The sequence below is a fragment of the Heterodontus francisci genome, chromosome 17 (assembly GCF_036365525.1).
Source record: "Heterodontus francisci isolate sHetFra1 chromosome 17, sHetFra1.hap1, whole genome shotgun sequence".
NCBI classification, from domain to species: domain Eukaryota; kingdom Metazoa; phylum Chordata; class Chondrichthyes; order Heterodontiformes; family Heterodontidae; genus Heterodontus; species Heterodontus francisci.
Genome location: NC_090387.1, coordinates 62,798,921 through 62,815,136, shown reverse-complemented (window position 1 = coordinate 62,815,136; position 16,216 = coordinate 62,798,921). Strand labels below are relative to the sequence as shown.

The window sequence follows — 16,216 nt, the reverse complement described above, 5'->3', positions numbered from 1 at the left end:
AGCAAATTAGTCAAACACAATTTACCCTTCATAAAACCATGCTGACTCTGATGGATTGTGTTTTGACTTTCTAAACGTCCTGTTATTACTTCCTTAATAATGGATTCTAACAATTTCCCAACGACAGATGCTAAACTAGCTGGTCTGTAGTTTCCAACTTTCTGCGTCCCTCCCTTTTTGAATAAGGGTGTTATATTAGCTTTTTTCCAATCCACTGGAACCTTTCCCGCATCCAGGGAATTTTGGAATATTATAACCTATGGATCCACTATCTCCACTGTCACTTCCTTTAATACCCTAGGATGTAGGCCATCAGGCCCTGGGGACTTGTCTGGCTTCAATCCCAATAGTTTGCTCAGTAGTTTTTCCTTAGTGATGATGATTTTTCTAAGTTACTCCCTTTCTATAACCTCTGCATTTCCTGTTACTATTGGGATGGTACTAGTGTCCTCCACCATGAAAACTGAGGCAAAATACTGATTTAGTGTCTCCGCCATTTCTGTGTTCCTCTCTATTAACTCCCCAGTCTCATCCTCCAAAGGACCAACATTCACTTTAGCTACTCTCTTACCTTTTATATATTTATAGAAGCTTTTGCTATCCATTTTTATATTTTGCGCTAGTTTTCTTTCATAATTTACCTTTGCTCTTTTTATTATTTTTTTAGTAACCCTTTGTTGATCTTTAAAAGTTTCCCAATCTTCCAGCCTGCCACTGGCCTTTGCAATATGGTATGCCTTAGTTTTTGTCTTTATGTTATCCTTAACCATGGTTGTAGTAAATCTGGAGCATTCAATTAATTTTTAAGGCTTTGAAAAAGGTTTTCATACCATGCTGGGAGTAGATTATTACTCAAACAATCTCATTTATAGCTCCGAATATTTTAAACAAATTATGAACTTTAAAAAGAGGAAATCCCTTTTTCTCACCACTTCTGAGGTGAAGTACAACATCTGTAGCCTAGGGACACTGAGGATAACTCAGCAGAGATCAGGACTTATTCCTGGAATCCTCTTGTCTAATGGCTTAGTACAACATGGGTGGTGTATTTACCCACTGAGCTGTAATGAGAAGTGTTTTATGTTTTCTGATGCAGCATAAATGAGATGTGTGGAGTTGCGTTTGAAGATCTCAAACAGGTTTATTCAACAGCTAATAAGTATTTACAGTGCAAAGCTAACTTTTTACAGGACTTGCCTTTTGGTGTTACAGCTACAGAGTGAGACTGGCATGTAGTCACATGACTGCATTCGGTACTCAGCTCGTTAGCATACTATGATCTTAAAGGGATATCACTCTTAAAGACAATCACACAACATCCCCTTCTTTCCATAGATAAGACTTACATGCAGAAAGCAAAATATTATAAAATTAGATAGTATCAAAATTATTTACACATGAACAGAGATTATGAACTTTACAAGTATAGAGGCTCAAAAGTCCATGCATCATCTCGGTGGTTTGGCAACTTTTGCTCGGGGAATTTGCATCTCATCTGTTGCTGTTCTTTCTTCTGTTTCTCCCTCTCTGCATTCAGTTTCTGTTGCTCTGCCTTCAGCCTGCTAACATACTCTGTTGCTTTTCTCAAGATGACCACTTTTGGGGCCTTGTCATTCTTGGAAAGTTCCAGCACCTCATCTCGAAGAGCTAACAGACAACTCTTCAACTCATTTCTCCTCTGCCTCTTCAGGACATTGCATGTCCTTCACCTCTCTCATTCTCCGGGTCTGAAGGCTTGGGGGTCAAGGTCGAGGACTTGTTGGGGGAAAGAGTACTTGGTTTCATGGAGGTACCTGTCCGTTTTGGCTCGTTGTGGTGCTCATAGTTCTCTAGAGAGCAGAAGTGAAGGTATGGCACAATCGTGCTGTTGCTGGGTTTCCAGACTGCATTATGTGAAGCTGGTCAGTGTCAGCGAGCAGGTTCCAGTCCTTGGAGATTTCCCGCTCTTGTGAATAGTTCTGATATTGAGGTCCTTACACGCTGATAGTGCTGCCACTGCTGGTCCACTTGTGTCTACTAGGTAGAATGTTTTTGGATTCCATGCCAATTTGCCATATCTGCATTGCATTGTTAATGCCACTGCAAGGGATGGGTGACCCGTTATATGTAGATAACTTGGCACTCGTTGGTTGTATCATTGATTTCCAATGACTCCGGTACATATCTTTGAGGATTCAGACTGATAGGATATTTGCACTCACGCCAGTGTCAGTCTTGACCCTGAGTGTATGCTTGCCAGCTTTCTTTGGGCACGTGATGTTGATAGTGGCGAAAGCTTCCAGTTTTTGGGCTTCATCAACGTGATGTGTCAGGTTCACAATGTGGAATGCCAGTTCGTCTTCTGTGAGAACTATTTCTCTGAGTCTTGTCTCAGGTCTGCTTCGCTGTGGACCTCGTGTATCGGCTTGCATTTACGCAGGTCTCTGGCACTTTCTTTGTTGCTGTTGCCCGGTTTTCTGTTTGCCTGTGTTCAACTTAGTCTTCTGGCTGCGTCTTAGGAGCCAGAATTCCTGCATAGGCGAGCCCAGTGTCCTTTTGCACCGCACACTGTGCGCAGGTCACGAAATGCAGGACAACTTTGCCATGAGTGGGACAAACACCACTTACCACTGGTTATGGTGTTGATACTGTTGGATGTAGCTAGCGCTTGTAGGTGTTGCCCAGCTACAATGGCTTCGTACTTCCTGCCATTTTCCAGCAGTGCATCAATGCTGTGACCTTTCATTTTCCCCGAGGTCTTTCTGAAATGCTTCAATGGGTGTTGATATGATCACCAACTCCATTATTCGGTCCGACAGCTCAGCTTCTGAAAAAGCGCATTCATTTCCCTTGCTATGGCATCTGCTGACAAACTGGTCTATTGATTCCCGTGGCTGTTGCCTGTGGGACATCAATTCCAGGCGGTGAATTCTAAAATTCACGTGTAATCAGAGCTGATCTTCCAGCACTTTCCATATTTTTGCAGGATCTTTCTGGTCCTGTTCAGATAATCCAAAAGGTATTGATACTGTGCAATCCCTCATTTTCAATTGCTATCATTATTTTCACAACCCGTTTTTCTGGTTCTACAATTATTTGGTCTGTAAAGCATAATTGCATTCTCTGTTGGAAGAGTTTGAACTTGGATAGGATATCCAATGCTTTCCAGTTCATACTGGGAAAATTGGTATCCATGTTCCTGCTATTCTTTTGCTTTAAAAACAAAAACTTGTTTTAAGACCTGGTTCTGTGACTCTATATTACTTCCCTTTAAAAATAAATTCTCTTTTCTTTGGACTGGCTGCTTTGATTGACAGCAGATGTTTAGCAGTGTTTGTCTGCTTATCTAGCTTCCAGCATTCTAGTCTGTCTGTTTATACAGCTGTGCAATAGGTATTTCAAGTGCTCTTTTTTGCTAGAGTTTGTTCCTACACCGTTCAATAAGCGATTCTTCACAGTTGAGTGGTTTTATGTTTTTTTAAATTCTCACTGAGTGAGTGAAGGCTCCGCAGCGTTCAAATAGTTTAATTGTTTCTTTTTATAGCTCTAGCTGCGAGCTGCGTGAATGGAGGATTTCTGCACTTTTAGCTGTCGGGTGCCTCCTGTAATGGAACTGATTAGCCAGGGGGAGGAATTGGGTCTTCCCCAAATTTTTTACTTTCCCAGGGAGCCTTTGAGACACAAAAAAAATTAATCTTTTAAATGACTTCAAGGCTTCTCTTTTTTTAAAACTGGGATTTCTGTACCGACGGCAGACTGACTCACCCAATCACAGTGATAGATTTACAGCCTGTTGTTCAGAGCTCCGTCTTCTACAACTGGAGGTGACTTTTTTTTTTAAGCCAGTATTTCTTTTATCTTTCTGTCTTTTAGCTGTAGGTAGTTTTTAAAGCTGTTTTCCTGTGGTCTTCTATCTTAGATTCTATCTTCTCACCAAAGTTGTCACCATGTAATGGGGAGTTATTTATGTTGATCTGATGCAACATAAAAGAGTTGCATGGAGTTCAGTTTGTTGAAGATCTCAAACCGGTTTATTAAACAGCTAACAAATATATACAATGTAGAACTATCTATTTACAGGACTTGCCTCTTGGTGTTACAGTTACAAAGTGAGACTGGCATGTAGTCACATGACTGCATCCTGGTACTCAGCTCATTAGCATACTAAGATCTTAAAGGGACATCACTCTTATAGGCAATCACTCAACATGAGCTAGAAAGGGAACCATGAGTGATCACTACTATAGTTCAGGCATTTCCTCAATACTTCTCTGTGTTCACACCAAAAAAGATAGTTTCCATAAGTAGTCCAGATCTCTCATGAGCAAAAGAACCTGCGTCGTTACTCTGCTGTACACCGAATAGTGCACCCAGGATTGACAAGTGTCCTCCATTTATGGCATCAACCAATGTATATCAGGTGAAGTGTCCAGTACATTCTCCTTACTTCTTCTAAAAACAATATAACATAACATTCCATCAGACCACTGCATATAACTAACAAATCTGATAGATTTATTTACAGGCCACAAAATACATTAAAGCAATGAGACACGGGAAGATATTGAAAGCACAATACGTTGAAACAAATAAACATAGGATCAATCCACAAGGTACTAACAAATCCCTAGTGCAGCCACAATTCTGATGTACATTCAGAACTACAAAGAAGAGAGAATTCTCTGCCACTTGAATGTCCAAAAGCCTCTGAAATCCAAATTAGTTTGATTATCTGTAATCAAAGGAACTATTATGCAAACTACTGTACAGGATGCTGATTGTTTGATATTTCCATGTTGTTCTGATCTCAGGTGCCTACTAGTGCCTTGGCCATGTATAATTTAAGCAGCACTTACAACAAAATCCGTGCATCCTAACTGATTTCCAGAACAAATACTCCATCCACATTTTGTCTCCCAGCCTCCATTTTGAAGTTTGGTAAGGGAAAACAACTTCCATTTTAGTTCAAGCTATTTTAAATTGCTTTATTAAGTAAAGATAGACATTTCCCTATTTCACCACAATGTTATTCTCGTGTTTCAGAAAAGAAATGCAACATAGGCAATGAAATGTGTAAAAATTAAATCTTGGCCAATTGATACCATCACTATATACCTTTCTTTTTTTTTGCTCCTGATATTTAGTCCTCCACAGATTCATAGTGTGTCTCTGGCTAAGAAGCTGGTGAAATAACCTGTTCATCCATTCTTCCGCAAGCAAATGAGGCCCAGGGTGACTCACCTTTTAACTGATTTCTTGCTTGCTCTCTCCTTTTTCTCTTCCCCATTGTCCCCGATACTTATGCTGAGATATGGCAAAAATCACCTGAGAAATCAAATCCCATTACTCTATAACACTCTACCTTGATACTGGAATATTAATACTCATTTTTAAGAAATGTAATAAGTAAACTGAGGGTTCTCAGCTAATTCTACGAGGCATTCCAATTTCTTATTTTTACTGTAGCAACATCTCTAGTTTTAAAAACTCAATTTTTTTTTTACATTTTTGAACAAAGATTACTTTGATAGGAAGGAAGTCAATCAATAAGAATGCATGGTAGGAATTAGCTTCCTGCCTGGAAGATCCTGCAGATGCGTACTGATGTATGATGCCAAATGATAAACAGCGTGGAGAAGTTCCAAGAGATTTCCAGTAAACTAAAATACTTACTCCACCGCTGGAAAATTTAAAATCAAAAAAGGAAGGAAATAAACATGTTTGCTTCCCAATTAGAAAGTAATAAGTTCAGCTTCACGGACTGCCTGCCACTAACAGCCACTTGGTAATTGCTTAGGTTCATCAGCTCCTACAACATCAATGGATTTATTGCTACGTGCAGTTCAAGCATTCTCGAAAAGGGGGAGGGGGTAGGGAGAAGGAACAAACAAGTACTACGTGGAGATGTGCCAATTTGCTTTAGTAGCATTGTGCCTCTTACCGGCCAAACACAGTGCATTGTTGAGAGGGACCACAGCAGAGGGGTCTCAGCACAAACTGTCCTATGCAGCACTGCATGAGACTGAAGAAAGTATCACAAGGCACAGTGAAGAAGCATGATGAACGTGACTTAGATTTTATTTATTTTATTTAGAGATACAGCACTGAAATAGGCCCTTCGGCTCACCGAGTCTGTGCCGACCAACAACCACCCATTTATACTAATCCTATATTAATCCCATATTCGCTACTACATCCCCACCATTCTCCTACCACTTACCGACACTAGGGGCAATTTACAATGGCCAATTTACCCATCGACCTGCAAGTCTTCGGCTGTGGGAGGAAACCGGAACACCCGGCGAAAACTCACGCGGTCACAGGGAGAACTTGCAAACTCCGCACAGGCAGTACCCAGAATCGAACCCGGGTCCCTGGAGCTGTGAGGCTGCGGTGCTAACCACTGCGCCGCCCTTAATGTTGCTGTAATAGCCTTATCAGATGGACTCTCGGAGACATAAACCAGAGGACAACAGTTTTAGAAGGAATTGAATTTTCCTCTTTTTAACAATTATAGTGAAACTACTTCAGAGGCAAGTTCATCAGCCAGCAAAACATTTGTTCAAGCTTGTTCAATTGAACATTAATATTTCACAGCTAGTACAAGAACACTGTGTTCTCTGCATTTTCCTGTTGACAACAGAAGAAAAAAATATATACAAGTGAACAGCACCAGGTCTTTTCATCAATAAGATTACAGCAACTAATAGCCTGGATTTTGCAGTCAGAGGGGAAGAAGGGTGTTCACAGCTGACCTCGAAGAAAGTCTCACTGAGAGATCTAGGGATCTCTGTGGCGAGAACGTTACCTCTTTCCCAACACGCAGTGTACTGCAACATAGTTTACTGGATATTTTGAGCGTGGAACTGCAGTGATGTTACCAAGCTGTCCAAGTAGCAAATCACATTCAAGACTTCTCTCAGACAGCCAAACAGGAAATGAAAAGCACTAGTAGTCAAATCACTTTAAAAAAAATTTACATGGAGCAAAATAAAGATTGGGACATCCACATGGGGTGAAGATAGAAGCTGAAATATCATTAAAAAATTTGTTTAAAAATATAGTAATTGATCATAATGGAGACATTTAACAACACGCAACAAATATAAAATTAATTTACCACTGCCAGGTCTCTTGTTCGGAAATATAGATATTCCTCAGATCACCGTTGAAAACCCAGTTATACTTTATTAACAAGGTGTAACTTTTTATGGGGTTTCTAACAGCAAAGTGAGAGTGGAAAAGGGCAAGTTTTCACCACATTAACTGATTTCACTGATTGCTGGCTCTGGGGAGGCGAGCAAAGCATAGCGTGTGGAGAAGAAATGAGTGACTGAGCACGTTAATCTGTCCATGCACTGAAGCCTTAAATTGCAGTCAGTTTCAGAGGGGTAATGACAGCAACCCTGCAAAATCCAGGCCACTATCACTCAAGAGTTTTTTTTAAAAAAAGACTTGTATTTATATCGCACCTTTCACAACCTCAGGAAGTCCCAAAGTGTATTACAGCCAATGAAGTACTCTTTTGAATTGTACTTACCATTGTAACGTAGGAAACGTAAGCAGCATAACCAATGTTCCCTCTAATTTTTTTTGGAGTGTGTGGCTGATTTATTTAAGTGTGTGGTCCCTTTAAATCTTTTTGCATGGCTGTGTCCATGCGGTAATTTAAAGGGGCTGACTTCTGCACTTAGAGCCATACCTTTCAGGAGTGAAATGAGGAAACACTCCTTTGTGCAAAGGCTGGCGAAGTTTGGAATTTTCTTCTTCAAACAGCAATTGTTGCTAGATCAATTGTTAATTTTAAATCGGAGATTAATAGATTTTTGTTATCCAAAGGCATTTTCTGTTTTTATTTAATACTTTGATGTGGCTTCTTCTCTGTTACAAGTCTGACTTGTCTGTCTGGGGACTTTCAGATTGCTGTGCAGCTTATAGGGACCACTGAGCATACGAGAATCAAGATACCTGGACTCCAAGGGTTAAATTATGAGCAGAGATTATACAAATTAGGATTGTATTCCCGGGAATGTAGAAGGTTAAGGATGATTTGATTGAAGTTTTCAAGATATTAAGAACAGATAGGGTAGATTGGGAGAAACCATTTCGGCGAGTTGTGTAGTCCAGGACTGGGGCACAGTTTAAAACTTAGAGCCATACTTTTCAGGAGTGAAATAAGGAAACACTCCTTTGTGCAAAGGCTGGCGAAGTTTGGAATTTTCTTCTTCAAACAGCAATTGTTGCTAGATCAATTGTTAATTTTAAATCGGAGATTGATAGATTTTTGTTATCCAAAGGCATTTTCTGTTTTTATTTAATACTTTGATGTGGCTTCTTCTCTGTTACAAGCCAGAAATAAAAATCCTCATGCCAACCACAATCTCCTTGCTCACTACAATTGAAATTCAAGGCTTTAGCACTTGAGAGTATAAATCAAACCAATTTTTAAATGGGATTTTATACTCATGACATTCTCAATAGCTTAAGTGCACAAACACATCATCCACACATAGTTAAAGTACTGCCTCATTAGTAGAAACACATCAAATTGAAAGCCCAAACTGAGACAAATTGGGCAATTACAATTTTTTTTTATTATGCCAAATTTTGCCCAATTGCCCCTTATAAACAGCAGTACAGAGACAGAAAGGCCCCGATAATAACACAGAGGCGATTTGCAGCAGGGGGTCTGTGATTTGTCCAGGCCCTTGAAGCTCATCGCTTGCTCAATGATACATCTGATTGTCATATGGCTTTTGTTGTACCTCTTTTGGGCTTCATTGGACGGGCTTCTCACAAGTGTCATTATCCAATATCCAAGTATGAAGGGGGTATTCTTTGTCTCTGAGCAGCCACCCTTTTCAGTCTGCTTGTGGACCGAAAGGGGTCAGGGAGCTTGTAGCTTGCCACATGATGAAAGCATCACTGGGAATCTGGTACAAACCTGCAGAAACCTTTTCCTGTGGTAGCACATCAGCTGAACATTGATGGAACGGAACCCCCTGCGGTTTCCGAATACTCCTGGTTGATCTGGGGGTGTGTGGATTGTCACGTGTGTACAGTCAATGATGCCTTGCACCATAGGAATCCAAAGGCGCAAACCCAAGCACCTGCTCTTTTCTGATGAGTGTCATCACAGGCGAAGTTAACATAATTGTCTGCCCTGCTAAACAATCTGTCAGCGGCCTGCGCTATGCATTTACGTGCAGCCGACTGGGACATCTGGGATATGTCTCTGGCGGAGTGCTGGAAGGACCCAGAGGCAAAAAAGTTGACAGCGGTTGTCATTTTCACAGTCATTGGTAATGCATGGCCACTGAGTCCAACAGAGAGCAGTTCTTCACCTAGGAGGCTGCAGATGTCTGCCACTACCAGGTGCAACAACCACAGCCTCTGCAAGCATTCTCTTCTGAGAGGTCAAGGAAACTGAGCTTCAGGCTGTTCAAACTGTTACACATTTTTAAAAAAGTAATTTTCATGGGATGTGGGCGTCGCTGGCGATGCCAGCATTTGTTGCTCATCCCTAATTGCCCTCGAGAAGGTGGTGGTGAGTTCTCCTCTTGAACTGCTGCAGTCCTATGTGTAGTGGTTTTGTACAACTGAGTGCCTTGCTGGGCCATTTCGGAAGACAGTTAAGAGTCAACCATATTGCTATGGTTCTGGAGACACATGTAGGCCAGACCAGGTAAGGACGGCAGATTTCCTTCCCTAAAGGACATTAGTGAAGCAAATGGATTTTTATGACAATCAATGGTAGTTTCATGGTCACCATTACTGGGACTAACTTTCAATTCCATATTTTTATTAATTAATTTAAATTCCACCAGCTACTTCAAACCTTGCTGCCCCCTCCCCATAACACACCTAAACCGACATTCTCCTCAATGTTAAGATTCCCGCCAAAATGTCTCTTCCCATGTTTATGCCTTTTCCCTCGATGATATTGTAGTGCCAGATTTGGCCATAGTCGGAACATTTTTGTGACAGAAATCACAATTATTTATTTATTTATTTTATTTTATTTAGAGACACAGCACGGAAACAGGCCCTTTGGCCCACCGAGTCTATTAATTATAAGTCAAGACCTGGCACTTCCCCAGCAGCAAAAAAGCAAGATAATGCATCACCACTGGCTATTCTTTCCTTGTATGCCTTCTGTCAGATATTTTCAAGGCAATGCTGAGACGGGCCTGGAAATAACGTGCCTCTCCATCCTTACCAGCTTGGTAAAGAGATTAATGGCAGACAAATCAGCTCCTGAAGGTCTCATGCAATTAATCAGGTGATGCAACAAGGAAGGACATATTGTAAATACGTTTCTTTCACACATTAGGAATTCCTTAACATTCTCTAAATTAATACCTGCATAGTCTCATTAGCAGCAGGTACATTTTGGCTATCTAGTTACAAAATTCTTTTGAAAGTTAATATTAATAGGCCATTTTGCAAGTAAGCAGCCAGTAGTCTGTCTGGATAAGACCATATATAAATGTTGTAAGTAGCCAAACAGTTTTATTTTGAACCCGTGACATAGTTTCTTTTGATAATTTATTTTCTCACCTTTTACTTTTATGGCCTTCCTGTGTTACACAACATTCACAGACCAAGAGAGCCATTGCCTCCAGCCAGGCTTCCATTTTGTAACTCGGTGAGGGAGTCAGCTCCACTTTAATCCCTAAAACACCTGAACTTATGGCAAACAAAACACAGACCGGGTAGAAGTTCAGTGGTGTCCGCCCCGATTTCAAGTGTGAAGGTGGTGATGGAGGCACAACATGCACCCAAAACAGGAAGTTTGAGGCTGGCCTGAAAATGGGCCTTGGGCTTTATGAACTGGGTGATCTGCTGACACCTTCATGCCTCCATAGTCAGCTCACCTATTTGAATAAGATGAATATCAGGCCACTGACCTCATCAACAGCAGGCTGAAGTGGCAATGGGGGAGGGGCTGATTGGGATACTAGGTGGTTTTATTTTAATTAAAAAAAGTCAACAGATGAAACTCTCCGCCGAACAAAGGCGGTGGAGGGGTGCCACCACCACCCGGTCAACGGGACCAGGAACAAGCAGAGATCAGCAGCCGCCAGCCTCTCAATCCGGTGCCGGGGAGGAGGGTGGGTGGGGGTGGGGGTGGGGGGTAAGGGAGGTGGTGGGGGGGGGGGATGGCCAACAGTTGTAATCTATCTGGGAAAACACAAGGCTGGGAATTAACGGCTCCTCCTGTTCATGCTCCTCCTGGCTCCATAGCAGCATTTTAAAATGTATGTGTTAAAAAAAATCATTTCTGTTGGTGGCAGCAGCTGCTTTGGCTAAAGCAGCCACTGAAGAATCCTGAGCGGGACAGACCCAGCTCCAGCTTTTCTCATTGGAAACCATTTTCCCCAGAGGGGTCCTTAAACAGGTGATAGGCTCTCATTAAGATATGCAAGGTTCCTCTTGGTGGCTACCTGAGAAGTGTAAAAAATGGGTCTGATGAATTTAGCAGTGGCGCAACTGCTCGAGTAGACTGGCTGTGGGCTGTTCCACTTCTAAATTTATCACCATTGTGCCGTTTTATGTCTGAAAAGCTGACATAACTTTTCAGCCCAGAGTGTCCTATTTTTGACACAAATGGCATTACAGAGTTCTTCTTTAACTCATTTGGTCCTGAGAAATACTTAGTAAACTAACATCAACTTTGTTATAAAACACTGATGATCTTTACAAAATGATTACCAGATCTGACAGACTCCACCAATGATCAGCTGAAAAAATGTTTGTGGTCATTTCATGATGTTATTCTTCAAGATTAAAAGGTCCACAACAGCATTGTACCCTTACAAGAGCCATATTACTGCTGCATCTAAAGCAATGTTTTAGAAAGGTAGGTTCCCTTGGGCAAGATTTTCTCTGTGTATTAATGATTGTGCTGCACTTAATGCACACAGGAAATCTTCACCGTATAAAATGTTGCTCATCTCTTTCTTGTGTTTCCCATGCCACGCACTATCTGTAGCTGAGAGAGCATGTGCACAATTTGTTCTAAGGCACTGACCAACATCACTCCATAGCCAGTCACTGGCAGCATTCCAGGATAGCTTTCCTTCTGATTTTCTCTAGTTTCCTTCCTATAAAGGAAGCACCTGGCTTTGCTCAGTGCATCCTCATGGAAACACAGCTGAGATCAGCAACACAACATCTCACGGATAAGTCACACCACTCTAAATGGCCATGGGTTGTTACGCCAACATGCTGTGCCACCTTATCACCTTTGAAAGAACAGATTCAAAAGATTAAAGTGTGCATTACTTTATATTGTAAATTTTGGGTGTTCATTAATGCAAGGTGCTGCAGAGCAGAACGCTTTGCAGTTCAAGCATGTTGACCCAGATATTCAATCGTTCCCAAAAATGGGTGTGCAGGAGGGGTGTCAGATACTGCACGCACCTATTCATGTGGCCCCAGTGGCCATGTTAAATTTGTATTGGGAACTTCACTGATTCAGGTTTGCAGCTTGCTCTACCCACACTATTCATTGGCTACATGCCTGTTTGGGGGTGGGGAGAGGGGAAAGTGGGTGTCTCTGATGCCACTTAAAGACAGTAAACACCTCTTAATGGGTGCAGGCAACAGGAAAACTTCAGAAATTGCAGAAAATGGCTGGAGATGGTCCAGAAAGGGCACCCAGGTGCTTTGATGCCGTTTTGGAGGCCCTGGTCCAGGTAGTGAACAGAAGGAGGAAGTTCTTGTTCCATGTAGCCAATGAATAGTGTGGGTAGAGCAGACTGCAAACCTGAATCAGTGAGGTTCCCAATACAAATGACAGAAAACCCTTTTGACAACATCTCTGCTGCCTGTGGGAAGTGGTGGCTGAGGGGGGTTAATGCCAGGAGCTTAGCTCCCAAGATATGTTGAAATGCAGAAAGAAATTCAATTACCTCACCAGAGTTGTCATGGTAAGAATACTGGTATCTTACTCTCTCTGGCTTGCACCACCTCCAGCTTCACCAGTGTTCCCTCTAGTTTCTTTTCCTTGTGCCAGGCCTGTTTATTTCAATGCACTGTCCCTTTAAATTTTTTGTACAGCTGGGCATGAGCTTTATCTTAAATGGGACAACTTGTGAGGGGCTTGTGCAGTACCTTCCAGGTTGCTGCGTATCTGCACACCTTAGAGGGAAAACTGAGCCTCACTACACAAGATACTCCCTGAGCTTCTTCCCTTCACTCTGATACAGTGACTGGCAATGTTGGAGGAGACACCGCACAGCGTTTCTTCACATCTTATACTTTTTTGCCCTTCTTACTTCTAATGCACTCCACACATGTTGCATGACAAACTGCGGCTGCTTTCACCAGCCACTTCTTCCTCTGCTCTACCTTCACGCTAAAAGCTAACCTATGCCCTTCTCTTTCATTTTAAGTGCTGAGAATGTGCATGATATCTTAGCCACTTCAGGAAAAAGAGGCCAGTCTTCCTGAAGATGCACCCATCACTTGATCCAATTCTAGAAAGGACCAGCTTAGAGACTTGTACCATACATACTTTAGAGATTAGGTTAGAAGAAGGATCTTCAATGCTAACTCGCCAGGTGCAATTGTGCACGAGCTAAGAAGCCACAAGGGCCAGTTTGCTACTGAATGAGCTCACATACTCGCTCTGCTGCAGAGGGTTCAGATGCAGGCTTCGAGAGTCAAGCGTGGTGAAGAAGGCTGAGGGGCAAATAACAAATGGTAGGTGGACTGGGCAGATTGTCAGCAAGCTTGTGCACAATGGCTCAGAGCATGAAGAGGTCCAGTTCCAACTTGTTTCAAGGCTTCACGCAGAGCCCATTCTGCCTAACATGGATCAACTGGTCAGCTCTATGAACATGACAGTGGCACCTCCCATGGTGAAGCCTGTGCTGACACAGAAGCTAAGACTGCTACCGCCTTGGCTCAGGGGGGGGGGGGTTTGGTGGGGGGCAATATTGACAGGGGCTTTCACAGTGTCACAGCACTCCTGCGCTGGGTTCTTGTGCAGAGCCTTAGCAATGCTAAAGCATAGTCCTATCAGGATTTATTTATTTTTTAATTATTATTCAGTCATGGGATGTGGGCATCACTGGCAAGGCCAGTGTTTATTGTCCCATCCCTAATTGTCCTTGACAATTGAATGACTTGTTAGGCTACTTCTAAGGGCAATAAGAGTCAGCCACATTACTGTGGATCTTGAGTCACATCTAGGCCAGACCAGGTAAGGATGGCAGATTTCCTTCCCTAAAGGATGTTTGAGAACCAGGTGGGTTTTTATGACAATCCAGTAGTTGTAAGGTCACCATTACTGAGATTGCAGATTTATTTAATTAACTGAATTTAAATTCCCAGCTGCCGCAGTTGGATTTAAACTCATGTTGCTAGATCATTAGTTCCACACATCACTTGATAAAACTCATACCGCTACAAGTCACACACAAGAATTTGATATCTGTTGACATTCCCAAAATCTCTCTACTCGCCTCCGGCCATCTCGACATGATGGTAAGACTCTTACATCAAGCTGGTGTCCTGTATATTGCACCGTTTATGAAAACGGCATGACTTTTTCCGAACAGCTACATTTTCAACTGGTTTGAAAATTTGTTTAAAAATGCTCACTTTAACTAACTTTTGGGGAAAAAAGCATAATGCCAGATTTCAAAAGAATATTTTCCCCCAAGATTTTGAAAGTTCTGATTAAAATCAGAAGCTATCCTCAGGGCCCACATTCAAGTTACTCAAACTGAAATACTGGGAACATACTAATAATTTGAAAAAACATACTTGATATTCAAAGAGGAAAAAATATCTTACATTACAAAACAAACAGACTCATTGGAGGATGGGGAGTTTATTTGGCTACTCAACGGGGATATTCTTTAACATATGGTCGGGTAAAAAGGTAAATAAAGGTTACTGCAAAGGAAGCAGTTCGGAAATGGCAAACTATCCTTTCACAGAGAGAAGGATAGAAGTACTATTCAGGTGGGAAAACTGCAGGCTGCTTTTGATGCATTTCGTGTAATAAGGTTTATTGAAAGCAAATGTTTTCTTAGGAGGAAATCTTCTGCAGAATGGCGGATGTTAATATCTTTTATTGGCAGCTCTTAAACTGTCATCAGGGTAAAATAACAATATTCTGCATCGGAGATTGAGACTTTGCTGATAAAAACCCCCTTGAAAGCCCCCTCGTCTCCATAGCAACCAAACTTGCCAGTCCAAGGCACACCATTTCTCGCCTGAATACCAAGAAGCAAAATGTCAAGGGATCAGAAAAGTTCAACAAAAAGGTTACATTTGCTTTAAAAAGCTCCAGAATAACGAATATCGCAATTAGAATACATATTACGCTTTGGTTTAAAAATCTGTACACATTTTAATCACTTTAACTACTTTTTAAGGGGATGGGGGAACCTCACAAAGTCCAAATAAAGTTTGTATTCCTTAACCACAAACAAGACATAAAGAAACGTTTCACAGCACTGCGGGACTTTGAACCAAAACTTTGTATAAACCCTGAAGACGTTTCCTTCGAGGAGTGAAAGTTCAGAAACAAATAGGACGGGATGTGCTTAAGATATTAGTTTTTTTATGTACTAAAAGGCTGCGCCTCCTAGTCACAGTAAACTGGTTCATTGCTTGCTGTTATTCCACTAAAATCAGTGAATTACTGCTCTGTAAACTGCAATTACAACAACCACATAGTCAGCTCCAACTCCTATTCATTGGATGGTTACAGCGTCATGCAAAGCTCACTGGCAACTATATGCAGCTCCTCAGTAAGATAAATGTACCATTATTATTTTTCACAAGCAGCCTACCTTCCACTTCCACACAGAACAAGGGGGAATTGCAGAAAGATAGCTCAATGCGGTGGCACTCTCTTCAACTTTCACTTACTGAAGAGAAGACAAAATAGGTATCTTCAGACGAGTCCAGCTCCAGCTGTCAAACTAAAGGCGCATCTGCCGGGTTTCGGTAGACAATGACGACTGGTGGACAGGAACACTGTGGCCGTGTGCAGTGGACACTGCCCGGTGAACCTACTGACCACTGACACGCCCACTACTCTGCAGCCCCACCTCCTTAGCCCTGCTCGGCATAACCAATTCCAAATAAACATCTAAACCCACATTTAACAAGTTTAAAACGACGCTCGGATACCTTCTGTGTTATTTATTACAATATTCAGGAAGGGAAAGGAAAGAAGTAACCGTTTGGCCTATATTCAGTTGTGGACAAT

The 16,216-nt window shown here is 41.8% G+C and overlaps 1 protein-coding gene across 2 annotated transcripts in view; it reads right to left on the bottom strand.

Annotated features, from left to right (window-relative positions):
• The window catches only part of ripor1 (RHO family interacting cell polarization regulator 1), a 346,423-nt gene extending 330,455 nt beyond the window's left edge, over positions 1-15,968 (bottom strand). Inside the window, exon 1 of one of the 2 annotated variants that reach the window (XM_068049514.1) lies at positions 15,874-15,968. The gene's annotated coding sequence lies outside the window, so the exon portion shown is untranslated. The other variant, XM_068049515.1, reaches the window with a different exon arrangement.
• Between the last annotated feature and the right edge of the window lie 248 nt (positions 15,969-16,216).